Source organism: Scyliorhinus canicula, chromosome 16, assembly GCF_902713615.1.
Source record: "Scyliorhinus canicula chromosome 16, sScyCan1.1, whole genome shotgun sequence".
Taxonomy (NCBI): Eukaryota; Metazoa; Chordata; class Chondrichthyes; order Carcharhiniformes; family Scyliorhinidae; genus Scyliorhinus; species Scyliorhinus canicula.
Genome location: NC_052161.1, coordinates 105,353,543 through 105,381,481, shown reverse-complemented (window position 1 = coordinate 105,381,481; position 27,939 = coordinate 105,353,543). Strand labels below are relative to the sequence as shown.

Sequence of the window (27,939 nt, the reverse complement as noted above, 5' to 3'; positions counted from 1 at the left end):
GCAATGGAAAAACAAAGAGTGTGGTCTCGATTGGAAAAAAACATCCTTCAAGGGATGTGGGCGTTTCTGGCTGAGCCAGCATTTATTGCCCATCCATAATTTCCCCTTGAACTGAGTGACTTGCAAAGCCATTACAGAGAGCACTTAACAGTAAACTACGCTGCTGTGGGTCTGGAGTCACATTTAGGCCAGACCAGTTAAGGGCAGCAGATTTCCTTCCCGAAAGGATGTTAGTGAACCAGATGGGTTTTTACGACAATTGGTAATGGTATCATGGTCATTGTTAGACTTTTAATTCCAGATTTTTATTGAATTCAAACTTCGCCATCTGCCGTAGTGGGATTTCAACTCAGGTCCCCAGATCATTGCCCTAGGTCTCTGGATTAATAGTCCAGTGACTATTCCACCATGCCACTGTCTCCTCCTCAGTATATTTTGATGGGAACAATAAGAAAGAAGCTTATTATCTAAATGGTGAAAGATTGAATAACTCTGAGATGCTGGGGGATCTGGGTGTCCGGGTACATGAATCAAAAAGGCCAGTGTACAGGTACAGCAAGTAACTAGGAAGGCTAATAGAATGTTATTGATTATTGTGAAGAAAATCGATGACAGAAGTAAGGGAGGTCATGGGCAGGATTCTCTGTTTCTGAGACGAGGACACCACTGAGAATCCGGGGACGTTTACCACAGAAAAACTGGCGCTGTACCTGGGCCAATTCCACTACCGCTGAGGGGCTAGCACCGGTGCCACATGGAACACACTGAATTCCACTGATAAAAGGTGCAGTATACGTCCGTGATCGACACTCGGGAGGCTTACAAGCTACAGCCACACATACACATTACACTCCCTACACACACTTATCCCAGCCAAAAAGGTGGCACTGGTTGTGTGGAGCTTGTCCATACAGCTGATGGGCCGTCTGGAGCCAGAGAGCATCCAGTGGGGTACCCTGGGGGGGAGCCTAAATGACCCATGGTACCAGGTTCAAAGTGGGCTGTTAGCGGCGTGCGCAGCTGCATGGCTGCCTTGCCAGCTGCGGCAATTGTGCTCCATGTCTGTCCACCCTTATCCCACAACCCACCTCCTGGCCACCCCTAACTACTCCCCCCAGCCCTGGCAGAAGCCCCCCGGCCAGCGGCACAACTGTCAGCACACTATAGCCATGCTGGACACTTTCCGTACCCCCTCTCTCTCTCTCCCTCAGCAGCTGCCAAGCCGGTTTCACAAGTGTACCATGCCATTGGGAATTCGGCCCATTGGAGGCTGAGAATCGCGGAGGCCCTGGAGAGTACCGCGTCAGGCTCGCTGATGACATGCAAATGGCACCTATTGTACGTGCGAAGTGAAACGCATTGACACCGTTTTCGAGGTAATGGAGAATTGCTATTTGGCGTCAAATTGCCGCCTGCCGCAAATTTGGCGTTGGAACGATTCTCCGCCGAATCACCTTTCCCGCTTTCGGCGTTGGCCAACGGAGAATCCCGCCCTATATTTCAGCTGTATAGGGCATTGATAAGATCACATCTGGAGTACTGTGTACAGCACTGATCTCCTTATTTAAGGAAAGATGTAAGTGTGTTCAGAGAAGGTTTACTAGACTAAAACCAGGAATGGGAAGGTTGTCTTATGAGAAAAGCTTTGCGAGGTTAGGTTTGTATCCGGCTAGGTTTGTATCCAGCTAGAGTTTCCAAGAGTAAGAGGTGACATAATCAAAACCTATACGATCCTGACAGGTGGACGTGGAGAGGATGTTTCCTCTTGTAGGAGAATCTAGAACAAGGTGTCAGTGGTTAAATCAAGGGGTCTTTCATTTAAAACAGAGATCAGGTGAATTTATTTTCTCTCAGAGGGCTGTGCTTCTCTGGAACTCTCTTCCTTAAATGGCAATGGAAGCAGAATCTTTGAATATTTTTAAGGCAGTGCTAGATAGATTCGTGATTAACAAAGGGGTGAAAGGTTATCGGGGTCGGCAGGAATGTTGGGTTGAGGTTACAATCAGGTGCGCTATGATCTTATTGAATTCCGGAACAGGTTTGAGAGGCCTCGTGGCCTACTGGTGCTTCTAATGTGTATCGTTGTATGTAAGGTGGGGGGGGGGGGGGGGGGGGTAGTGGAAGTTTGTAAAATAAAGCCAACTCCAATCTTTGTCCCATATTACAAGGGGTTGGGCAGGCACCAGGCAGCTCGCCTTTCCTGAGGACTATTGAGGCCTTTAAGTGGTCGACTTGAGGGCTCATTCCACCTTCATAGCTATTTTACATGAGGCAGGAGAAATGGAGACAAGGTTAGAAAAATTCACTGGGTGGTCTCCTGTGAGAGGTCCCCTATGCCCACCCCCAACCCCCCCAATACTGTACCTCCCCTTTCAGCCCACAAGCCGGTTTCTCAAACCTGCGCACAAACGTTGCTGAGGTTTGCCAGCTTGGCCTGTCAAAAATCCCTGACGTAACTGTCAGTCTGGGCTCCACCAGCTGTTCTCTGGATCGTGCTGTAGTGCCCACTGTTTGTCCTGGCACTGCTGGGATACTAGAACTGTCAGCCAACTGACTGGCAGATCTATAGGTAGATACTTCCTCTCAGATGGAAGCAGTAGACCAGTTTTGAAACAATAAAGCTGCTCCCAGTATATTAACCCCCCTTGGCAGCTGGGTTACAGTAGACAGACTGAGCTGGGGGGGGGGGGGGGGGGGGATATGGTGCCCCGTATGAGCCAGCCGATGTGTTTAGCTACTGAAATTCAGCTTCATTTTAGTCAACATTTATTGACTATCCTTTAGCAATGAGCCCATATCAGATTTGCCCATGTGTTATGACCCCCTGGGCTAGTGCGTGGTCAATTCCAGCCCTACCTGACCTGGAGTCACAACACAATTGAAATTATCAAATAATTCTTCGAAAATAACCAAAGTCTTTTGTCTATGACTGCCCAATAACTACAGTCACCAGGTTTGTAAATTTAAACGTACTTAATTTTTATTAATAACAATAACAATAATTACATTTGCAGCAAATACAGCTGGTTAATTATTATCTAATTCCTAACCCCCCTCTTTAACACACCCCACCCTCTACACACACACAAGACAGACATACACAGAGGGGAAGGAGGGGTATAAAATAAAGATGGACATCTTCCATTGCACCTTCTTCTTCAATCTAAGCCTTCAGTTGGAACCTTTTGTTTTTAGTTTGTAATGGTTTTCACTGTAGATTCCTCCCGATCAGAAGACTTTTCTGCAGGTTTAGAAAAATAGTAATAGGCAGTATTTCTGGAGAGCGCAAGCGAGAGACTGAGAGGAACACTCACAGCTGCTCCTCTCAGCACGCAGGGTCCGATTGTCACATTCTGCATCCTCGGAAACCCAGCCCTCACAGGCAGGACCCAATCACCTCCTGTCACCAGGCAGATCCGGCCTTTTGCTAATTCATTGGCCAGCAGCCACCCAATCAAACCAAATCCCTCCAATCTCTGAGTTCTGCTGTTCAAGAGGCTTTCTCCAATAGCACAGTGTACTATATTGTCACTTTTGAGTTCCTCACTTCCTCTGCTTGACTTAAAAGTATACGTCCATTAAACATCCATAGATCAAAAATGATAACCACAAAGACAAATAAATGGAAATAAGCGACACAACAGGAAGGGTCCTTACACATGTGTGGTGAGGGCTAGAATCACGTCACTGACTCTCAAAAATTTGCACTCAAATTGCCATTCCAACATTTGAGGCTAATCCTCATCAATACATTAGAGGCCTCGCTGGAATTTGTTTGGACAAAATCACAGCGGAATTTGGCCGTTAGTTCTTATGATAAGTTTACTTTTGGCTAGCCACATCACATTTGTGTGTTGGGGTGTGCCAGTAAAATACTACGTTAAATCTGTATCTGACATTTGGTGTTAATACTACACAGCGTGTGGTATTGTCATAGAACAATAATGTTCTCAGCTTGTTTTATTGATATTTTGCTCTCTAGTGAAAATGTTCCCAGTCAGAGGCTTCTATTCCACAGCTTCAATTTACGCACTGGCTTCTCCTCACTCAATAACTTTCTGTTTGAGTAGTTCACACTGCAGGAGATTATTTTGGAAGATAGATAGACATGGGAAAGCCAGTAGCTTGCCTGAGGAAAATTTTCTTTCTCTTTTACTTTCTTGTCTTTAAGGGCCAAATTGACATGCTCTGCATATCTTTGGACATGGTAACTAGGTCAGACATCCAAATATCCATTGAGAAAGGTGGCTTTTGTGCGCATTTTCCATTGAGTTGGCCCTCTTAACCACCCCAGCTGAGCCCTGATATATTTCACGGGGCAGGTTGTCCAGTAAGTTGGAAGCGATGGTTTGGGGACTTTATTACATTACTAGCGCGGTAAGCATTTCGCATCAAATTTGAGAAGTTTTTATTTTCCATCTTTAGCTCTTCTCTTGAGCATAATTTAGGTTATTCTTCACTTAAGCAACATGAAAAAAATCCATAATAACTGGTCACTGACTCTTGCTGTAATTGGGATCTTGCTGTTCGGGTAATGGTTGCTATATTTGCCTATGTAAGTTGCTGTCTTTCAAAGGAACATATTGAATGCAAAGTGCTTTGAGAGACATGCTAATTGGCTATATTATATAGAAATAGCTTCTTTCTTTCACTGTGCTTGAGACAATCAATTCTGGGTATAATGCCTTTCGCTACAGGCTCAATACAAGAGGCAATAGCCGAGAAGCAATTGTTCCTGATATTAGTAGATGAACAGGAATATGCTTATATGACATTCCTCTATTTTTAACACAGCAGTTAACCAGCTTTCTTAAATTGGTTGATGCTACCATTAAAGTGGCAAATAGATCGGAACAATGGGTTGTTTAGTGGGTGGCTTTCGACTTGTGGTACTGGGTTTAAATCAAAGTGATACCAATAGCTTTCTGGTTGGAAGAGGCTTTTAAGTAATGGTTTTGGGCCACCCTCAGTCTAATTCCTCATCAGCATGGTCTCACAGCACAACACCTTCCCATTCCTAATTTGATAATAATTGACAATCTTACTCAGAAGCCGTGGGATGCTTGTTAAAAATGAGGGACAAAAATCAGGAATAGGTGTTTGGAAATCTGAGAGAGAGTGCAATGTTGTGCTTCAATTATGAGGCTTGTAAGATTATTACGCTCTGCCTTTCAGTTAAAAAGGAGATAATCATATTACCAGGTCTGAATTCTGCATGGCAGTAAGCCTGCGTGGTTTGATTGTTAAAGATCAAAGTTTAACTGGGAAGAAGCTGCAAGATATTTATGCGTGGAGACAAGAGCTGCAGCCTGTGTGTTAACAGTGGTGACTGAGAGTCTCCAAACTCCCAGAAAAGTCTTGAAAATGTCAGACTGTAAACTGTCAAGCTTTAAACAGTGCCAAGATGAGAATCAGGTTACCAAGGATAGCTAAATGGAATTTCTACCTAGGTATCATGGGAAGGATGTGGAGGAAGCCATTGTATAGATCAGGTTACAAGCTTTCCTAGAATATCACTCAGCATCACAGACAATGTTTTCAAGAGACAGGAAAGCAGCTACACACCCAAAGGATTTCCATGGTTCGCTGCTCAGGAGGATGGGTGGATGCCTGCGCTCTGATTGAAACCGCCACATTTGTGGGCAGTTAAGGCTGTAGCACTCACCTAGCTTGGGCTTGAGGTATAGTCTCTGGGAAAAGAAAACTTCACTGGAAAATAAGTTTTAAGATTGCAAGTTACCAGGCTGAGGAAAGAAAAATACAAGAATAAACCCTCGAGATCTAAGGGTGACTTTAAATTGATTCTGGGAAAATGGATGTCTACTTAAAGGACTGTGTAACACAGCAGCCAAGTGTTTCTTCAGTTTTGCCAACAATAAGAAGGTGGGTATTCCATTCTGTGGTTTGAAGTTTAAGTTGCCTACAACGTTATTGTATAGTTAATAATGTTTTTAGTCATTTGCTACAGTAAATGTCTTAAACTGTGAAAGCTTGATGTGTAATTCTTACAGGTTATAGGGATTATAACTGTTGGGATGGAGTAGAGCAACAGCATTTGGATTTTCTATACAAGACTTGACAGTGCTTCATTCTGCAGTGCTAACACATCTTATCTTGATGAACAAAATGTTAAGAAGAGAAGCGAGTGAAATATCATACATCAAGCAGTCAGTGACATCATTAGTATTTTTCTAACAATATTATGGGGCTAATTTTCATCTTCACTACCGAGTTGGGATCTTCAGTAGGGATTGCATGTTCATTGTGGGAACCGGGGAAATGGGATTTTTCTCCCATTGAAACCAATTGAAATTAAGGGCAGATGTATTCTGCACTTTTCCCATAGACCAGGTGCGGGTGAGGCGCTACACCGCTGGCAGCAAGATCCTCCGTCCCGCCAATCGGCCAATGTGGTCTCCCATTATGGGAACCCTCACGCTGTCGGAAAATACCCAGGTATGGGCATGCTGCCAGCGCAACGGAGAATCCTGCTGGCTTTAAATCCAGCCCAAGGTACTTTACATACAGTCGAGTAGGATCCTATCTTAGAGTTAACCAAATGACGAGTAATATATCATTGAGGTGCAAGATTATTATAAAACTGACTGGGAGGCACATTGCCACAGTGGTGTACTGCTGCCGCACAGCACCAGAGACCTGGGTTCAATTCCAACCTTGGGTGACTGTCTGTGTGGAGTTTGAACTTTCTGTCCCTGTCTGCATGGGCTTCCTCCGGGTGCTCCGGTTTCCTCCCACAGTTCAAAGAAGTGCAGGTTAGACGGATTGGCCATGCTAAATTGCCTCTTAGTGTCCATGGATGTCGAGGTTAGGTGGGGTTACGGGGATAGGGCAGGGGTGTGGGCCTATGCAGGGTGTTCTTTCAGATGGTCGGTGCAGATCCGATGGGCTGAATGACCTCCTTTTGTGCTGTTGGAATTCTATGGACTTTGCCAGTTGAGCAAAAGAAACATTTATTTGACCTTTGGAGGAAAAGCTCAAAACCTTGAGGCAATCAGTCTGATTAGTTTTGCCTGATGTCTTGCTCCTGCCTTCTTCATTGCCACCATATCCTTCACTGTCCATTCCATGGTCCACCAAAATCCTGAGCTCTTTGTCTCCGTTTCGTCTGTCCACCTAACATCCTTAAGTCAGAAAGTTCAGAGCCCGAAATGATTTTTCTGTGTACAGCATAAACCCCAGTTGAAAGGAGATAGGCTAAAATGTTCTAATAATTGCAAGAGCTTTCTTCTTGATGTTTGTTTCACAGCAAACATCAATGTACTTAAAATGAAAACAGAGAGCGCTGGATATGCTCAGCATGTCGAGTAGCCTCTATCCACAGAACTAGAAAAAATTGAAAGATCTAACAAGAACAGAGGCATGGATGATGGGCAAGAGTGATTACATGACTAAAGAGATGATGGTGCAAAGCGGAGTGGGGGATTGGTGTGTGTGGTTAATGGGTTAAGTAAAGAAACAAGTAAAGATGAGCCAAAGGATTTGTAAATAACAACAGCACCAACAAAATGGAAACGGTGGTTATGGACTGATATTGTTGAATACAGTGTTGGCTTCACTAGGATTGCATAGTGAATCCACTCATTAGCTCCGCATTCTGTCGGCAGCCATTGTCTGGTAACTTCCTTATTGATTAATATTACTTCAACAAATAATATATCCCAGGCTGGGATACTTTCCAGGCAGGCTTGGACATCTTTTGAGCTTTGCAGTGCCCTGCAACTGTAATGTGCTTGTGGTGAAGTTCAGGAGGTATGGAGACTGCCTCCTCTATTTAATTTCGTGCGCAGAATTTTTGTCAGTGTCCAGAGGTGTTTTTCAGTACGTGAATGGCCATACTTTTACTTTTTGGAGGAAATCTGATTTTCCTCTGCATTCCCAACACTGCCCCATTTTCCTCTGAATTTTTTGCAGGTCGGGAATGCACCATTGGACATACGCACTTAGGGATTTAGAATAGGAGTAGGCCATTCAGCCCATCGAGCCTGATCTGCCATTCAATATGATCATGACTGAATCGGATTATGGATTCAACACCACTATCCTGCCTGCACCCGATACCCTTTGATTCCCTTGTTGGTCAAGAATCTATCCAGCACTGCCTTAAAATTATTCAATGACCCTGCCTCTACTACTCTCTGAGGAAAAGAGTTCCACAGATCATGGCCGCTTGAGAGCAGGAAATTTTCCTCATCTATCTTAAATGGATGATGCCTTGGATGCGATTTAACCATACGTTCGGTTTTGGGCGCTATTCAACGGCACTTTGCCAGATTCTTTGGCCTGGGTGTGTTTCCCTCCATCAGGGCCGCACTTAAGAGTCATTTCTGGCTGACGAATCCAACAGGTAAGGCTCCTCGCCGATCGGAGCGCATTTTATTCTGCTTGTCCTGATCTTTTTCTCCCCAGCCTCCTTTTAGCCCCCCACAATGTTTGACACCCCAACCTCAACGAGACCCCAGGAACACCTGCTCACTGCCCCCCTCTACCTGGTTTGGCTGCCAGGTTAGCACTGCCAGGGCCTTATCCCTGGCACCCGGGCACTCTTGACATGCCACCCAGAAACCTTGTCAGGGTGCCCAAGTGGCACTGTCAGTGTGTCAAGTTGACAGAGCCAAGGTGCCCATGGGGCAGCAGGAATGCCTGGGTATCACCTTGCCCTCTTCCCGACCACGGCCTGGGAGACCCCCGAAGCACCATTACGACTGGTCCAGGTTTGCAGAAGACAGTACTAAACGGCGTCCTGGCGATGTCTCCCAGGCATGGCATTAGGTCCTGGGCGCTGGGAGAATCCTGCAAACGCATATTTAAGTAAGCCTCAGGTCATTTAAATGTGCTGATCTGAATCACCCCCAGACTCCGTTAAATCTCACCCAATGTTTGCCCACTCACTTAACTTACATCCCTTTGCAGATGCTTATGCTTATGCCTTCTTCACCAACCTTCCGACCTAGCTTCATGTCATCAGCAAAACAGCAACTATACATTTGGCCCCTTCATCTAAATCATTGAAGTTGATTGTAAGTAGTTGAAATTCGAGCACTGATAGCTCTGGCACTCCACTCGTTACAACTTGGCAGCCCGAAAATAACCCCATTTATGCCACCTTTGTTTCCTGTTAGCTAACCAATCATCTATCAGTGCTAATATTTTATCCTCTACACCATGAGCTCTGCCTTTCTGTTGCAAGTTTTGATGTGGCATCTTAGAACATAGAACATAGAACATAGAACAGTACAGCACAGAACAGGCCCTTCGGCCCTCAATGTTGTGCCGAGCCATGATCGCCCTACTCAAACCCACGTATCCACCCTATACCCGTAACTTGTCAAATGCTTTCTCGAAATTTAAGGATACCACATCCACGCCACCCTTTATCCATGTTACCTGTATTTTCCTCAAAGTTAGTAAAGCATGATTTTTCTTTCACAAAATCATGTTGACCCTACCTTATTGCAGTGAGATTTTCTGCTCCTTAATAATAGATTCAAGCATTTTCTCTATGTCAAGTCTTAATTGGCCTGTTTTTTTTTTCCTGCTTCCTGTCTCCTTTCCTTTCTTGAACAGAAGAGTTACAATTGCTACTTTCCAATCTAGTGGGACCTTTTCAGAATCTTGGGAATTTTGAAAAATGAAAACTAATGGACCCTCTATCCCAGCAACTACTTTCTTTAGCCTCTAAGGATTTGGCGACTTGTCAGCTTTTAGTTGTACTGATTTTCTCAGTACTTTGTACCTGGTTACTGGAATTGTTTTAAGTTCCTCCCTTCCTTTCACCTCGATTCATAATTATTTCTGGGATGTTATTTGTATCCTCTACAATGAAGATAGATTCAAAATATCTGTTCCGATCATGTGCCATTTCCTCATCTTATTCCTCTGACTCACTTTCTGGAGGACAAACACTCACTCTAATTACTCTTTTCCTTTTTAAATACTTGTGGGACGCGATTCAACCAAAGAAATGTCTAAGCGTTATTTTGGGCAAGTTTTGTGGGGTGTTTCTCGCCAGCTTTTGGAGTGAGATCCACACCGCTATTCGACCACATGTAGACCTTTTTTTAAGCCTTGGGGAGTTTCCTCCCTGGTCAAGCCCACACTTGACCATGGTGATCTTGCGGCAGCCGTGCCCACCACAAGATTCCTACGGGTTGGTCACGGACCATGTAAAGGTCCATTGATCTCGTGCGGGAATTTCCAGTCGCTGGGCAGGTGACGCCAAAGAATCCCGCCCTTAAATCCAGCGGGAGAGAGCCAAATGGAGGACGAGGCGGCAGGCCCGAAGCCAGGGCACGTTATAGGTGAGATGTTCCACATTGCGTGGCTCCCGCCAAGAATGTTTTAAGGAGACTGAAGTCCAGTCCCAGGGGAATTCTTCAGGAATACAAAAAAGAAGAGAAAGAAGTTTAAAAGGAATTTTGAGAAAAAATAAATTATTTTTTCTTCTTTTTGCTGAAGGAAGAATTTTAAATTTAAAAAAAAGATTGAAGAAGGAAAGAAGGTGAAAAAAAAGAAAAAATAATAAGTTGTTAAAGGATGCGAAAAGCAGCGCACAGAAGCTCGGCAGCACGGTAGCATGGTGGTTAGCATAAATGCTTCACAGCTCCAGGGTCCCAGGTTCGATTCCCGGCTGGGTCACTGTCTGTGCGGAGTCTGCACGTCCTCCCCGTGTGTGCGTGGGTTTCCTCCGGGTGCTCCGGTTTCCTCCCACAGTCCAAAGATGTGCGGGTTAGGTGGATTGGCCATGCTAAATTGCCCGTAGTGTCCTAAAAAGTATGGTTAAGGGGGTGTTACTGGGTTACGGGTATAGGGTGGATACGTGGGTTTGAGTAGGGTGATCATGGCTCGGCACAACATCGAGGGCCGAAGGGCCTGTTCTGTGCTGTACTACTCTATGTGCTAAGGGAGGAAGCGCAGCCTTGCCGTTGAATGAAAGGACCAGCACAAATGCTGACAAGATGGCGGATGGTGGACCGCATGGTGGGGCCATACTGCTTACGGTGATGAAAAGATGACCGAGGTGATGGCTGTGGAGCTGGAAAAGCAGTTTGCGAGGCACATGGAGGTTTTGAGGAAGTAGATGGCGGTCGCATTGAAGTCATTGGTGGAAGAGACAATCGCCCCGGTGATGGTAGCTGTGGCAAAAAGACATCGGCCGAGGTGAGAGAGCAGGGCGAGAAGATGAAGGAAGTGGAGGAGGCCGTGTCACGGCACAGCGACCAGGTCACCTCGATGGGGGTCGAGCTGCGGAGGGTGGTGGATGTCAACAGAGGACTCCGAGCAAAGCTTGAGGACTTGGAGAACCGCTCGAGGCGGCACGATGTGAGAATTGTGGGCTTGCCCGAAGGGACAGAGGGCCCCAAGGCCAGCAGAGTACTTCGCTAAGAGGTTGGTGGAGTTGATGGGCGTGGGTGAGAACCCTTCCCGGTACGAGCTGGACTGAGCTCATCGGTCATTAAGGCCGAAGCCCAAAGTGAATGAGTTGTCAAGAGCAGTAATTATCTGCTTCCATAAGGGCTGCTTGAAGGAGAAGGTGTTAAGCTGGGCGAAGCAGAAGCGCGAGGTGCAGTGGGATGTTGCTAGAGTTCGGATTTACCAGGACTGGACGGTGGAGTTGGCAAAAAGACGAGCGGCGTTCGGGCGAGTGAAGGCGGCACTGTACAACAAGAGGGTGTGATTTGGTATAGTATACCCGGTGAAACTGAGGGTGACGTATAACGGCAAAGACTTTTACTTTGAAACAGTCGAGGCGGCTGAAGCATTCGTGAGGGCAGAAGGCTTGGGCCAGATGTGAGGAGCGGAGCTGGAAGAGAAACTGTGAACTGTGATTGGGGAGCTGGAAAATGTATAAATGCTATAACTTTCTTTTCATTGACGTGTATTATAATTTACTTCACTTCACATTGTTACAGAGTTCAAGTTATTGGTTCGGTTGATTGGCATTCTGTGTTGCGACGGTTATATCTTATTTTAGTGAACTGTATGGGTTGGATCGGGTTTTTTTCCCTCTGGGACTGAGTGGGAGGGGACGGTATGCCTTGTGGGGGGGAGCCATCCACGCTAGCTAACTAAAGTCGGCTAGTGAACGGAGGTGAGGTGAGAGGAGGGCTGCGGACTTTGGAGCCTGGTTAGCAGGTTTCGATGGGCCTACGAGGCGAGCAAGGTTGGGGGGAGAGATCGATGCTGGGAGATGTATTTTTGAGAGGAAATGTAGGGGGGGGGATTTTGGGAGGGGGTGAAGGGGTTCGGTGTTAATAATGGAAAGAGGCGGGTCAGACTCATGGGGCAGAGCCCGGTGGTATGATGGTGGTGGATAAGAAGGGTTGGGGGGGGGGGGGGGGGGGGGGGGGTGAGAGATTCCCAGTTAGGATAGTCATGTGGAATGTGAAGGGGTTAGGAGGTCCGGTCAAAAGGTCAAGGGTGCTTGCGCATCTTAAAATTTTGAAAGCCGATGTAGCAATGCTGCAGGAGACTCACATGAGGGTGAAGGACCAGGTGAGACTTAAAAAGGGCTGGGTTAGTCAGGTGTTTCACTCTGAATTTGACGGAAGGGCTCGGGGGGGGGGGGGGGGGGGTTAGCGGTAATGGTCAGCAAAAGAGTACGTTTCCAGACAGAGAATGTGGTGGCAGATGAAGGGGGTAGATATGTGATTGTGACAGGGGATCTGGAGGGGAGGTTAGTGGCGCTGTTAAGTGTATACGGTCCCAATTGGGGCGATGTGGGAGTCGCAAAGAAGGTGTTTGGGGACATCCCCGACTTGGACACACACAAACTGATAGTGGGAGGGGGAACTGGAACTTGGTGCAGGTGCCAAGGTTGGACAGGTCACGGCCGCGCTCGCTGGTCCCATCAGGGCGAGACGAAGGTGTTGGCTGGGCTAATGGCAGAAACTGGAGGGGTGGACCCTTGGAGGTTTCTGCACCTGAGGGAACGTTAGTCCTCGTTTTTCTCGGCAATCCAAAAGGTACACTCGCGGATCTACTTTTTCGTGGTGGGGAAGGCTTTGCTGGCTGGGGTTAAGGGGACGGAATACTTGGCAATTGCAGTATCAGATCATGCTCCACATTAGTTGGATATGGTATTGGAGAAGGGGGTAGCGCAGAGGCCGGGGTAGAAATTAGATGTGGGACTTTTGGGGGACCAAGGGTTCTGTGAGAAAATTGAAAAGGTACTTGAGGAACATGTAGATTTCAACTGTACAGGTGAAGTGTCGAAGGCAGTTGTCTGGGAGGCTCTGAAGGTGGTGGTGAGGGGTGTGGTGATCTCATTTAAGGCCAGGGTGGACAAAAAGGAAAGGTTGGAGCAGCAGAGGGTAATAGATGAGATGTTGGAGGTGGATAGGAGTTATGCAGAAGATGGGGACCCAGCAAAGCTGGAAAAGAGGAAGGAACTACAGGCGAGCTTTGACTGACTATCCACCAGGAAGGCGCGCACCAACTGAGACGAGCAAGAGGTGCAGGTTACGAGCATGGAGATAAGGCTTGGTTTGCTATAACGTGTATGTTAGCAGGCCAGCTCCGGAGGGAGGCAGCAGTAAGGGAAATTATTCAGGTGATGGGACAGGGCAGGGAAATTGGTATTGGCTCTGGATTTGATTAACATGGTCTTTGGGGAAGTTTATGAGAGGTTGAACAGGTCAGAGCCACCTGGGGGAGACTGGGAAATACAGGAATTTCTAGATGGGTTGGAGTACCCGAGGGTAGGGGAGGGAGACAGGGCTACATTAGGAGCGATAGTGGAGCAGGAGATAAAAGGTGCAATTGGGAGGATGCAGTCGGGGAAGGTGGCAGGGCCGGATGGGTTTCCAGTGGAATATTATAAAAAATTCAAGGATAAGCTGGCACCCCTGATGGTGGGGATGTTTGAAGAGGCGATAACGAAGGGTTGTTGCCACAAACTTTGGGGCAGGCATCGATTTGCCTGTTGCTAAAAAAAGATAAGTATCCGACGGAGTGTGGGTCGTATAGGCCTATATCACTTTTGAATGTGGACGCAAAAGTATTGGCGAAGGTAGTGGCGGGTAGGCTGGAGGAGTGCCTCCCGAAGGTGATAGGTGAAGATCAGACGGGGTTCGTGAGATGAAGGCTGCTCTTTTCAAACGTTAGAAGGGTATTGAACGTGGTTATGGCATCGGCGGAGGGGAAGGAAACAGAGGTGGTTGTGGCATTGGACGCTGAGAAGACATTTGACTGGATAGAATGGGGGTACTTGATGGCAGTTCCGGAGCGGTTTTGGATTGGACCAAGATTTGTGAACTGGGGAAAGCTATTATATAAGGAGCTGAGGGTGAGTGTCCGCACAAACAACATCAACTCGAGATACTTTTCTCTCCACTGTGGGACTAGGCAGGGATATCCTATGTTCCCCCTGCTATTTGTACTCGCGATTGAGCCGTTGGCCATCACATTAAGAAGTTTGGGGGTATGGAAAGGAATAGTACGGGGGGGGGGGGGGGGGGGGTGGTTAGAGCATAGGGTATTCTTTTATGTGAATGACTTGCTGTTATACTTGTCGGAACTGAGTGTGTCGACAGGGGGAATATTGGAGCTGCTTCGGGTGTTTGGGTCTTTCTCGGGGTACAAACTAAATCTAGCAAGAGTGAGTATTGTGTGGTGTCTCGGCTGGGGGTGGGGGCAGGGGTGGGGGAGCTGCCATTCCGTAGGGCAGGGACTCACTTTTGGTACCTGGAGGTGCAGGTCGTCCGGGGGTCAGGGGGGGCTCTGCAGGTACAACATTTCTAGTTTGGTGGGGCGAGTGAAAGCTGATCTGGCGAGGTGGGATGGTCTCCCTCTGTCACTAGCGGGTCGGGTGCAGGCGGTTAAAATGAACGTGTTGCCGCAATTTCTGTTTATTTTCCAATGCCTGCCGATTTTCCTGCCAAAGACTTTTTTCAGAGAGATTGAGGGAATGATTATTTTGTTCATATGGAAAGGGAAGGTGGCCAGAGTTAGAAAGGTGCTACTACAGAGGGGAAGGCAGGCAGGGGGTTTGGGTCTTCCCAACCTGATGCATTACTACTGGGCGGCGAATGTGGAGAAGGTGCGGAGCTGGGTCAGAGGAGTTGATTCCCAGTGGGTCAGAATGAAGGAGAGTTTGTGCAGGGGGGTCGGGATTGAAAGCACTAGCAACAGCGCCGCTCCCGATGACCCTGGGGAAATACTCAGGGAGTCCGGTAATAATAGCTTCATTGAGAATTTGGAGGCAGTTTCGCCAACACTTCGGGTTGGGGGCAGGGCCAAGGGAAATGCCGATTTGGGGGAACCACAGATTTGCGCCAGGGAGTTGCAATGGAAATTTTCGGAAATGGGAGGAAAAGGGGATTAAGACACTAAAATATTTGTTTTTTAGGGGTTGGTTTGCAGGATTGAAGGAGCTGGAAGCGAAGTATGGACTGGAGCAGGGGGAAATGTTTAGATACATGCAGGTTCGAGATTTTGCCAGAAAGGAGATACAGAGCTTCCTGGTGGAGCGGCTTCCTCATTGCTGGAGGAGGTGTTGATGAGAGGGGGACTGGAGAAGGGGTATTTTCGGCGGTTTACGGAGCTATTTTGCAAGAGGAGAAGGCACCACTGGAAGGGACCAAAGCGAAGTAGGAGGAAGGGTTGGGAGGGTATGGAGGAGGGGTTCTGGCATGAGGTGCTCCGGAGAGTGAATGCCTCCACCTCATGCGCGAGGTTGGGGCTGATGCAGCTGAAGGTGGTATACAGAGCACACCTCACGAGGGCGAGGATGAGCCGATTCTTTGAAGGAGTAGAAGATGTGTGTGAATGTTGCGGGGGGCCCCGCTAATCAAATGTTTTGGTCTTGTCCAAAGCTAGAGGATTACTGGAAGGAGGTTTTTAGGGTAATTTCTAAAGTGGTGCACGTGAAACTGGACCCGGGCCCCCCGGGAGGCCATATTCGGGGTGTCGGACCAGCCAGGGTTGGAAACGGGTGCGGAGGCAGATGTTGTAGCCTTTGCCTCATTGATCGCCCAAAGGTGGATCCTGATAGGTTGGAGAGCAGCCTCTCCACCCTGTGCCCTGGCGTGGCGGAGGAACCTGTTGGAATTCTTGACTCTTGAGCAGGTGAAGTTTGAACTGAGGGGAAGGATGGAGGGGTTCTACAATTCATGGGCATTATTCATTATGCACTTTCAAGAACTGGATCACATCAAACATTAGTTGGGGGGGGTGGGTGGGAGGGTTGGGGCGAGGGGGCTGTGTGTGTTAATGGCGACTATGGGTGATACCTAATTCCCTTTTGTCATTTGTTTATGTGAACATGCGGGCTAATGTTTGGGGTTTGGTGGGAGGATGGGATCGTTGTTATTTATATGGGGATTGACATATTTGTTACTGATTATTGTTTATTGTTGGTGGTGTAAATTTGGGAGAAAATGTGAAAAAGGAGGAGAATAAAAATATTTAAGAAAAAATAAATGACTTAGTTGCTGATAACCTATTCAGAGCTACCACTGATACTGACACATCAGATACAGATATAGTACACATAGTGGAAGCACAAGCTTCTTTTGTTGCTAAGATGCTACCAGTGTCTGACCGAAAACTACGAATCATCAAAGGAGAAACAGAAAAGGATTTGACGCTCCAGAGGGTAATCAAATACCTCAAAGAAGGTTCGGCCAATGGATGTTGCTCTGCCTTTCGCAGTATCAAAGATAACCTCACAGTAATAGATGGATTCCCACTCAAAGGAGATAGGCTAAGTTATTCCTGCATGCCTCCGGCAAAGAATTTTGCAACAGATTCACAAGGGTCTTCAGGGTATGGAAAAATGTTGTAAAAGGGCAAGACAATCTGTGTACTGGCCTGGACAAGGATATCAACAATCATGTACAGGAATGCACAGTCTGCCAAATGCATCAACCTGTGCAGAACAAAGATAGTGTGGAAGAAAATGAATTCATCACCAATCCATGGATCAAAGCTGGTATGGATTTGTTCTACTTTAAAGGACGTGACTATCTAGTCTTCATCGACTATTATTCCAACTATCCCTAGGTGATGACGCTGAATGATTCAACGACAAGACCTATCATACGTGCAGCAAAATCTATTTTTGCACACCATGGGATACCATTACACATTGTCTCTGACAATGGTCCTTGCTTCACAAGCTGAGACTGGAGACAATTTGCAGAAAAGTACAGCTTTAATCACATCACATCAAGCCTATTGTATCCTCAATCAAATGGTAAAGCAGAGAAGAGCGTAGGAATCATCAAAAAATTGTTCCATAACAATTTTCCACAACAATCGATGTCAACAATGATTCATCTTTGGCACTGTTGACGGACAGAGCAACACCACTATCATCTGGATTATCACCAGCTCAGATGCTGATGGCTGATGGGCATTCCAGACTTGGATCATCAAGAGACACACAACCATATCAGATTAAGAAAACAGAAACAAAAAAGACCTATGACAAGCAAACAAAACCTCGATCAAAATTAAAAGAAGGAGACTACATACGTATACAAAATCCTGATGGTGGATGGCAACACATAGCTAAAATTCTCAGACAAGTCGCACCCAGATCATACTTAGTCCAGACTGAACTAAGGTTCTATGTTCAGACGAAATAGAAAAGCACAGTTGTGGATCAAACATCATGTTCCGTCTCAACGTCAAAATGTTATTGACCAAGATAACATCTTCAAGGACATTGAATTTCCAAATGCTTACATGTCACCAATGCAGCAAGACAATATGGCACTACAGGATTGGCAGGGCTATGGGCCCGGGCAGGTACAGAAGGCTGCACAACATATGCACCAGGGCCAGCGTGCACGGGACACTCTAATCGCCTTCAGGTTCACCGACTAGGGGGGCTTGACTAACAGCACAAACATCCCATCTCAACCGCAAACCTCCCCACCCCCATCTGACCACACCCTCGCATGATTACTCTCCCTTCCCCACCCCCAACCCGCCTGCAACCCCCTCCATGATTCCTTCCTGCCTGACCATGGCGTGGGAGTGGTCTATGGGATGACAGATGATGATGACCAACTCTGTGATGAGCTCTGGTGCTCCGCATTGTTCGACAACTTCTGATGCTGCCCAAGGTAGCACTATTCATTGTGCACCTGGTGATCCCTGGATGTGAGCTGGCCGTTGCATCCCACATTCCCACCAATCCTTTGGGAGGAGGTGGGAACAGGGTGCAGCGCGAATTGGGGGGTGTTTGCATTGAGAGGGAGGTGGAGGGATGGGATAACGGGGCGATGTGCGGTGTTCAATTTTGGGGCTCTGGCCGATGCCCACTTCCAATGTCCGCCCATCGGCTGCCCTGGTGTGTACCTTTCTGACCTTACGGGCCCTAACATTGGATCACCTGGAGGTACAGCAAGAATGGAGGCACCGTGCTGTGATTCCTGCTCTGTGGCCTGGGTCCCCTTTGGTGGCTATCCTCTGAAGTGACTGGGCCTTGATGGACCCTGCAGTCGCTTGGGTGTCCCAGGTGGCATGACGCCACACTGTTCTGCCCGCTACCCACCGGATGCACCAGGGACAGGAGGTTTTTACACACTAATGACAGAACCAGTGAACCATGTAGTAACATTGCTGAGGAAAAAAAAAATCAACCTTCACAAATCTTCTTTTGGAAAAAAAACTCATTGCTCTTACAATCCCACAAAAGTGTCAATTAGGGAGGCCATTAAAGTATCAGGAACAGAGGCTTCACGCCTCTGCAAACCTTTGCAAATAAATATTGAGATCTTGACAAAAGAGATCACAAATAACATTTTATTATAATTGCTTAAAAATGTCAATCAAGAAAAGTCAACAGTTCTCTCGAGCTGTCAGAACAGAATATCTGCTGGGAAAATCCTTTTCTGAGTTTGGACTCACAGCCAAGCACATACACGCACATACAATGAGGACAAGTTGAATAACTCTTTCCAGTGATGCAGGGTGGTCTCGTGTAGCAAGATGTGTAAAATGAACATGTTTCCATGACTTGTGATGCCCTCTCAATCGAATCAACTGCTTAATTTGCAAATAAGGAAATTTGGCATATCCACATTAACACTTACCAACATTTGCAGATGCACCATAGAAAGCATCCTATTTGACTGCATCACAGCCTGGTATGGCAACTGCTCGGCCCAGGACCGCAAGAAACACCAGAGAGTCGTGAACACCTCCCAGTCCATCACACAAACCTGCCTCCCATCCATTGACTCCATCTACACCTCCCGCTGCCTGGGGAAAGCGGGCAGCATAATCAAAGACTCCTCCCACCCAGCTTACTCACTCTTCCAACTTCTTCCATCAGCCAGGAGATACAGAAGTGTGAGAACATGCACGAACAGACTCAAAACAGCTTCTTCCCCGCTGTTACTAGACTCCTAAATGACCCTCTTATGGACTGAACTCATTAACATTACACCCTGTATGCTTCACCCGATGCTGGTGCTTATGTAGTTACATTATACACCTTGTGTTGCCCTATTATGTATTTTCTTTTATTCCCTTTTCTTCCCATGTACTTAATGATCTGTTGAGCTGCTCGCAGAAAAATACATTTCACTGTACCTCGGTACGCGTGACAATAAACAAATCCAATCCAATCCAATCCAATAAGTGACTTACAAACTGACAGAAGGAATATAATTTTCGCACAGTGACAGTGAAGGAAACGTTAATGGTCAGAACCAGCAGCTCCCCCGCAAATGTTAAGAAGGTCTCAAACTTTCCAGTTTGCACTAAACATGTGCAATGAGGGAATTTTGTTTTATTCAATTAGAATAAATTTGGACTTATATTTCCTCACCTTAATTGATAATTTTCTGTGTACGTACTAGTTCAAATGATTTAACCAACAGAATACTCATTGAGTTTGTTTTCCCCTGGTTTTGGGCGGCCATTATGATTTACGTTGGCAGTGCCCCCCCCGGCCGACCGGTTTCCCAGTGGCGTGGGGTGGCTTCAAAGGGAAATCCCATTGACAAGTAGCGGGAGTAGAGAATCACTCCACCAGCGAACAGCGCGCCGCCGAGAAACACGCAGCGGGGAAAGCGGAGAATCCTGCCTGCAGCTTCAGATCTTGACCACGTTGACAAGCAGCTTTGAAGGGACTGTATGGAGTCACACAAAAAAATCTGATCAGACCCATCTTATCTGCTACTGAGTGCTGGAATCGCACCTGGGTTTGGAACTAAGCAGTCGAGGTGCCAGCATTTCTAATGTTACAAAGAAAACACTGTAAAGACTTTGAGCTATTAGACAAGCCAAGTGCCTTCTGTGCAATTTGTGTTGTTTTGCTTAATGATGTTATGTCTAGATGAAAAGGCTGCTTCCTGAGGCATGAGATTTAAAGATGCCGCAGAGAAAAGAAACTTTGTAATGTTATCATCTTTGCTCAATGTCCCTATGTATAAAAAGAGAACAGTATAATGATAACAGCATAAAGATTTACATTTGAGACAGGCCTGTTTGATTCATCCACTCCAGTATTATTTCATTGATGTCAGCCTGAGTCAGAGGTAGCCCGTTCCCTATGGGCCAGAAAATTACAGCTTCTTGTCCCATTTCATTACCTAGACTGCAGTATAATACTAAGGGGATGTTGCATTATTGAAGATGGCACCTTTCAGTTTAGAAGTCTGTCTAATCAGACAGATGGAAAGCGCGTTTTGGAAGAAGAGCTGGGTTCTCTGTGTTCAGGCGAACAATCAATCATATTAGTGATGTTTCTGGGATCTTGCTGGGCATAATTTGGCTGTCACGCTTCCCTTCATTAACAACAGTAATTACACATCAAAAAGTAATTCATCAGCTGTAAAGTGTTTGAGGTGATTAAATATCAAAGGTCCTTTATAAATGCAAGCTTTTTTTCTTACATAGTTCCACATCTTGCATTCAAATAAGAAGCGGGTATTGGGGCGGTCTTATCCCATTTCTCAAAGAGGAAAATAGCATTCATCTGAGTCTTTAATGACTCGATGGTTTTTGCCTCCACTAGCTATTAATTTTTCAATTGTTGCTTATTCATTAGGTGAAGAACGTTTCCAAACAAGCGTTTGAGCCTATGATTCCCTTGTCTTAGGGTTATGGCTCATCTTCAAGGAAGGCTACAGAAATTCTATTATGTTTTTTGAAAACACAATTCATACAATTTCTACTTCAATAACATTAGTGCTCAGTCACCTTCCTAACAAGCTAACCAGCCACACAGTCTACTCTCATATCTTATCGCAAGCCATTTCACATAATTATTACTTGATAGACTTTTATTCATGAGTTATTACAGAAATTTTACTGATTGGAAACTATTTGAATATTTCTGAAACCGTGAAATTATGAACTTTTTAAAAAACATTTTTGATACTTTGAAATGTCATTTACGGGAAGGGGAGTAAATTTTGACTGTCATCTGCTAATTTCTTGGCTAAAAAATAGGGGGCTGAGCGAAATTGCATTCGGCGACGGGACAGAGGATCCGTTTTGATACCCATATTGGGAACGGCGCCAGTTTTCTGGTTCTCTGCCCCCGGCTTCCTCCTAGGATATATACGCATGATGCTCCGTATCCGACCGGCTGAGTTCACGGCGGTTGGGTTACGTGTGCTCTCACCGTTCCTGAACTCAGCGTGGCGGCTGTGGACTCAGTCCGGGCCGTCACAGTCGAGAGAGGGCCGATCCGCGGGCAGGTGAGGCGTCTTCATTCTAGGCTGGGGGCACTGTGAACGGGCGGTCTGGGGTGCTTGAGTGGCCAAAGGGGGGCACTACTTTAGCGGTCCAGGTTCGCGGGCTGAGTCCGCCATGGAGCACGGCGCAGCCGCTGCAGGCCGCAGCCGTGCGCATGTACGGCCTCAGATCCGGAAGTGCTCAGGGCTGTATCAGCAGCTAGAGCTGCGAGCTCTGTGCTGCCTCCCTGCTATCCCCCAGCAAAACGGGGAATCAGTGGCCATTTTACGCTAGTTTTCTGGCATAAAAGACCACTGTTTTCATGCCGGCATGAGGTCTTAGTCTCAATCCCGGCATTCGCAGAGGATTAATGAGTTGGGGATGGGGTGCCCTCGACGTCACACACCTTTCTGACTTGGACATGTGTCAGCACTTCTTCATTGTTGCTGGGTAAAAATGCTGGACATCGAAGGGCCGAATGGCTTCCTTGTGCTCCTCTTTTCTATGTTTCTATAATGGGATCAAAGGATATGGGGGGGATTGCTGCCTCATGGTGCCGAGGACACGGTTCGACCCCGGCCCCGGTCACTGTCCGTGAGGAGCTTGCACATTCTCCACATGTTTGCATGGGTTTTGCCCCCACAACCCAAAGATGTGCAGGCTAGGTGGATTGGCCATGCTAAACTGCCCCTTAATTGGGAAATAAAATTGGGTACTCTAAATTTATGTAAAAAAAAAGGATATAGGGGTAAGGCAGGATTAGGCTATTGAGCTGGATGATCAGCCATGATCATAATGAATGGCGGAGCAGGCTCAAAGGGCCATACGGCCTCCTCCTGCTCCTATGTTGTGTGTTTCCTACCTTACAGCATGCACCGCAGCAATTCAAGAAGGCAATCCTCCACTATCGGGAATCAAAGCAAAATACTAAGGGTGCTGGAAATCTGAAATTAAAACAGAAAATGCTGGAAAACTCAGCAGGCTTGGCAGCATCTGTGGAGAGAGGGACGGCATGTGGCACAGTGGTCAGCATTGCTGCCTACGGCGCTGAGGACCCAGGTTCGAATCCTGGCCCTGGGTCACTGTCCGTGTGGAGTTTGCACATTCCCCCTGTGTCTGTGCAGGCTAGGTGAATTGGCCGCACTAAATTGGCCCTTAATTGGAAAAAAGAATTGGCTACTCTAAATTAAAATAAAATCTGTGGAGAGAGAAACAGAGTTAAATCTTCAAGTACGTATGACTGCAGAAGAGTCATGTGGACTCGAAATGTTAGCTCTCTTTCTCCCTCCACAATCTTCTCCAGGGCAACTGAGGATGAGCAGTAAATGTTGGTGATTTACGCCAAGATTAATAAAAAAATAAATCTGTCAGTTCAATTACTTTTTGCAATGAATCAGCCTGATTCCTTTCAACATTCTCAAATGGCCCTGTATCATTTACTTCCCTTGGAGTCTTTTCCATATGAACAATATTCTAAAGAGAAATTATTTTTATTTAAATCTCGAACCTCGCTCATGGCTCAGAAAGATATTGTACTCTCTCCATTGCCTTCTGGGATGGAACTAAAATTGTTCACAGTATTCTACTTTATATCTATTCAGCGGCTTTGCCAACGATGATAATTAAATACTTAGGAGCCTTCTGTGAAAACACTGCTGAGTATGTAAGGCACATCTGTCAATAATGAATTTTCCTTTGAAATTGTTGAAATCTGTGCACTAGGTAACGTGAAGCACCTACGAAAATGTATTTTTGTATGTTTCCAGTGCTGGATCAATATTAGAATAAAAGAATGGTCTGTAATTAACGGAGAATTCACCATTACCATTCTCTATAATAAAAAAGATGAAACTTTGATAAGTCTGCAACTTTTGTCATTAAGTTCCAGAGGAAGCATACTTTTATAACGGGAGGTTGACAGCTGTTTATACATAGTTAAGTCTTTTACTTTCACTTTTGCAAAGTTTCTTCCTTTTAATTATTGTGGTCTTTTAAAGCATAGTTCTCAAAATTAATTTACAATTCCGAAGTGTTATTCCAATAATAATGGGCAGCACGCTGGCACAGTGATTAGCACAGTTGCTTCACAGCTCCAGGGTCCCAGGTTCGATTCCTAGCTTGGGTCAGTCACTGTCTGTGCAGAGTCTGCATGTTCTCCCGTGCTTGTGTGGGTTTCCTGTGGGTGCTCCGGTTTCCTCCCAAGGATGTGCAGTTAGGTGGATTGGCGATGCAAAGTTGCCCCTTAGTGTTCTAAAAAGGTTAGGTGGGGTTACGGTTATAGGGTGGAGGCGTGCGCTTAGGGAGGGTGCTCTTTCCAAGGGCCGGTGCAAACTCGATGGGCCGAATGGCCTCCTTCTGCACTGTAAATTCTATGATCTATGATATTTGAAAATTAATTAAAATTAATAAACAATGCTGTCTGTTTGATTAGGGAATACAGCTTTACACAACCAAATGCATGAATTCTAATGTATTGAATGGGAGATATAGTCGCTCTGATATGGTTTATCTCAATTTCCTCTAAAACCGCAATTCAGCTTTTGTTCATCCATAAACTGTACATTTACATAATTGCCTTTTTGATTTCATTCAAATTAGTCTCAAGTTTCTGAAAGTGGATGTAAAATGAACCATTAGAAGTTTGAGTTAGAACTTCCAGCAGAAAATGGAACCCTCAGGGAGTACATGTGTAAAGTGGCAGGTGGGTGACCCATGGATTTCTGTCTATAGCCCAGAACGCGCCTGCTATTCCTTAAGGCAGTCTCTGTTTTTTTTCAAATTTGTACAATTCAAATTAACATTGACAGTGAAAGATACTTCTAATGTTTAATCTATTTTTTCCATGTTTTTTCAGATTTTTGGATCTAGATGAATATCCTCTAATGTGACATTAAGTGGAGTTCTAAACTGTCTATTCCAGTGGATTGGGTGGTTGTCAATGTTCCCATGATAAGATTTGTACAAGAGTGGGAATTGTCTTCAAGCAACACCATCAAAAGTCTGATTAAATTGTCTCGGTGCCACGTTTGCAAAAAACCATTATACTTCAAAAATGGTAACATCAAATAAATATATATAGCATATTGTAGGTGAAGTACTTTGAGATGTTTCCTTGAGCTGGGGTGCCTATCAGTCTGAGAATGAAATACGTTGTCATAATCAATGAATCATAGAATCCCTACAGTGCAGAAGGAGATCATTTGGCCCATCGAGTTTGCACTAACCCTTGGAAAGAGCACCCTACCTAGGCCCACACCGCTAATCTAACCCTGTAACTCCACCTAATCGTTTGGATTCCAAGGGGCAATTTAGCATGGCCAATCCACCTAATCTGCACATCTTTGGACTGTGGGAGGAAACCGGAGCACCGGAGGAAACCCACGGAGACATGGGGAGAACGTGCAAACTCCACACAGTCACCCGAGGCCGGAATTCAACCCGGGTCTGTGGCGCTGTGAGCCAGCAATGCTAACCACTGTGCCACCCTGCTGCAACATTTTTAAACAAACTTCAAAATAATTCATTGTTCAAAAAATGTAATGAACAGTCAAGTCATGTGAATCACATCTTCAGCATTTCATTGCAGAAATTCGGTGATGCGAAATGGGAATTGGGTGAAACAGCAAACATTGCACTATTTTGAATCAACCTAATTTGTTCAATACAGAATTTGTTGACTGATGGTTCCATAAATCAGTAGCTTTGTCCGTTGTGGATGGTATTGGATATTAAAACTGCAGTAAAAATGTTATTTGGTCTGAATTAATTTCCAGATTTTTTGTGGCCTCATTCATTTGGTATTTTTGACATTTTAAGTGAAAGGATGTTCAGTTAAATGGCCATTTTTCATGGCATTATGGGATAATCTCATAAAGGAGCTGTGTTGACCAATGTTGCAGGTGAGGGAGTTGGTGCTGTAGTTTTGCTGTGCTATTTCTTAACAGTTGTGGTGATTGTCTCTTTTAAGGGCAACACAGCAGAGTAAGGACCAGCTGGCCTGGTTAACCAATCGGGACTAAGAGTGGGGAATCACCCCAGGGGGAGGAGTTCTCCTGGGCAGAGGTGTTTTCGAGTGAGAAGCAAACATGCTGCTGCTCTTGAAGATCTCTAAATAAATCCCTTTTTGTTCGCTAATTAAGTCTCCTGAAAGTGCATTTAAGCGTAGCCCACCACCAAGAGCATTGAATGGGATTCTCTGGTCCACCAGCTGCGATTTCAGGTGAGGCGCACCCCCGACAGCAACGGAATTCTCCGTTCCCGCAGCCGGCCAATGGGGTTTCCCATTGTGCCACTTCACGCAGTCGGGAAACCCGCAGGCGTGGGTGCACTGCCAGAGGACTGGAGGATCCCGCCGACAGGGAATTCCGTGTGTGTGCGTACAAATATATATCCATATTATTTGTTCAATGTTCCCACTTTTCTGTTTCGCATCTTTCCTGGACAATACCATAATTACATAATTACATAAGCCCGTGGACAATTATCAGTGAGATTAGCAGTGATTAGTTATTTGTGCTAAAAAATGTTGAGGGCTGAGCACGTGAAACCATCTAAGAATAATAGAAATATCGGAGAAAGATGCACTTTGGCTAAATGTTATTTTAGGATTGGGAAAATAAACTTTGCTATGTGTTTGCACATAATTTAGTATCGTTTCAGCACGTACATATGTATGTAATGATGTACTTTATTTCTTCTCGAAAACAGCATCATATTTTTAGACATTTCTCAAATGCATGTCATATTCTTTGCTTCAAAGGCTAGCCTTGCACATGAATCCTCCTTCCCCTCTGAACCACTTTATAAATGTATGCACAGACCTCCCCAGGGTCACCCAGAAACTCTTATTATTGTGGTTAATGTTTTGATTCCAATATGATTACTGTGGAAGAGTGTCATATTGGACCCGAACCGCTAACTCAGTTTTTCTCTCTCCACAGATGCTTCCAGACTTGTTGAGATTTTCCAGCACTTCCTGTATTTATTTTAGATTTACAGAATCTGCAATGTCTTGCTTTTGTCCTCTTATTTTTGTAATTAACACACCGAATTGAAGCAAACTATCTTGTGTTGACCGAAACAATAAGGGTGGAATTTAATGGAAACATTTCTGAGTTCATTTGTGACGGGTTTTTCAAGGAGTTTCCCATGTCTATCAATCATCACTTTTAGTCACTTATTTTGGCCCTGGGGAGTCTCTCACTGGTTTAGCCCACATTTCCAATTTTTTTCAGCACTGGGGAGCTGAACTTCAGTATTGGGCCATAATTTTGCAAGGGTGCCCTGATCTCGAAGTGAGCTTGTCCCTCCCACCCATGGGTAATGTCACCCCCCCCCCCCCCTCACACATGGGAATTACCCCACAACCCCCTCCCAAGTGATGGCACCCTGCTATGGGTCCCTAGGGATCCCCCCTCATCAGGCCCCCCCCCTCACCCCCTTACAGGCCCTCAGCCCCTCCAGGACCCCCACCCATCACCACCCAACCTCCCAGAGGCCTTTACTTACCTGCCATGCACTCCCCCACCCTTCAAAACCCCTCCATCCTCCTATCATGGACATTGCCCTCCTTGGGCCCTGACCTTGGCAGTGCCACCCTGGCAGCCGGGCACCCTTGCACTGCCACCTCGACATGTGGGCAGTGATCCTGCCAGTTTGGCAGTGCCAATTTGACAGATCCAAGCCACAAGCCGGGCAGTGCCAAGGTGCCTGCATTCCAAGGAGCCACCCTGCATGGTTCCTGACCACCCAGGAATCTCCGATAGCCTCCCCCCATTTGTGTGGACTAGTGCTGAACAGCACCCGACTGCAGCCTCACCGGGGATGCTGGGAGATCCCGGGAGGCTAGTAGATATTGGGTGAGCTTGCCTAAGTAGGTTTAAACGCTGCTTAGGCGTGCGCTGTTTGGTCACGCCCCTTTTGGGCTTGCTTCAGATTCCGACACTTTGCGGGACTTGGGTAGATCCTGCGAGGCATGTAGGCTGCCAGGATTCCCACGAGAGGCCACTCCCGGGATCTACCTACCGAGTTGCTCTCTCGTTCTGGCTTAACGAAGCCACAAAAGCTCACCCAAAATCAGACAATGTGACATCAGTTATAAACTATGGGCAGGATTCTACTGTCCCGCTGCAGTGAATGGGAGGTTTGGCTGAGTGCCGCATTCTCCATCCTCCCTGGTAGCCGGGCGGACTCGCAACGGAGAATCCTGACCATAGAAACCAAACTCTTGAAAAGTAAAAATGAACTAACAGTAGGTTTCAATTTATTACTCTCAAGATT

General features: G+C 46.1%; 1 long non-coding RNA gene across 1 annotated transcript in view; it reads left to right on the top strand.

Moving 5' to 3' along the window:
* The window catches only part of LOC119950930, a 31,500-nt gene extending 6,571 nt beyond the window's left edge, over positions 1–24,929 (top strand). The window contains exons 2-3 of the long non-coding RNA XR_005457465.1: positions 24,259–24,361; positions 24,515–24,929. This is a non-coding gene — a long non-coding RNA (uncharacterized LOC119950930). The remainder of the gene's footprint in view (positions 1–24,258; positions 24,362–24,514) is intronic.
* The last annotated feature ends 3,010 nt before the right edge of the window (positions 24,930–27,939 follow it).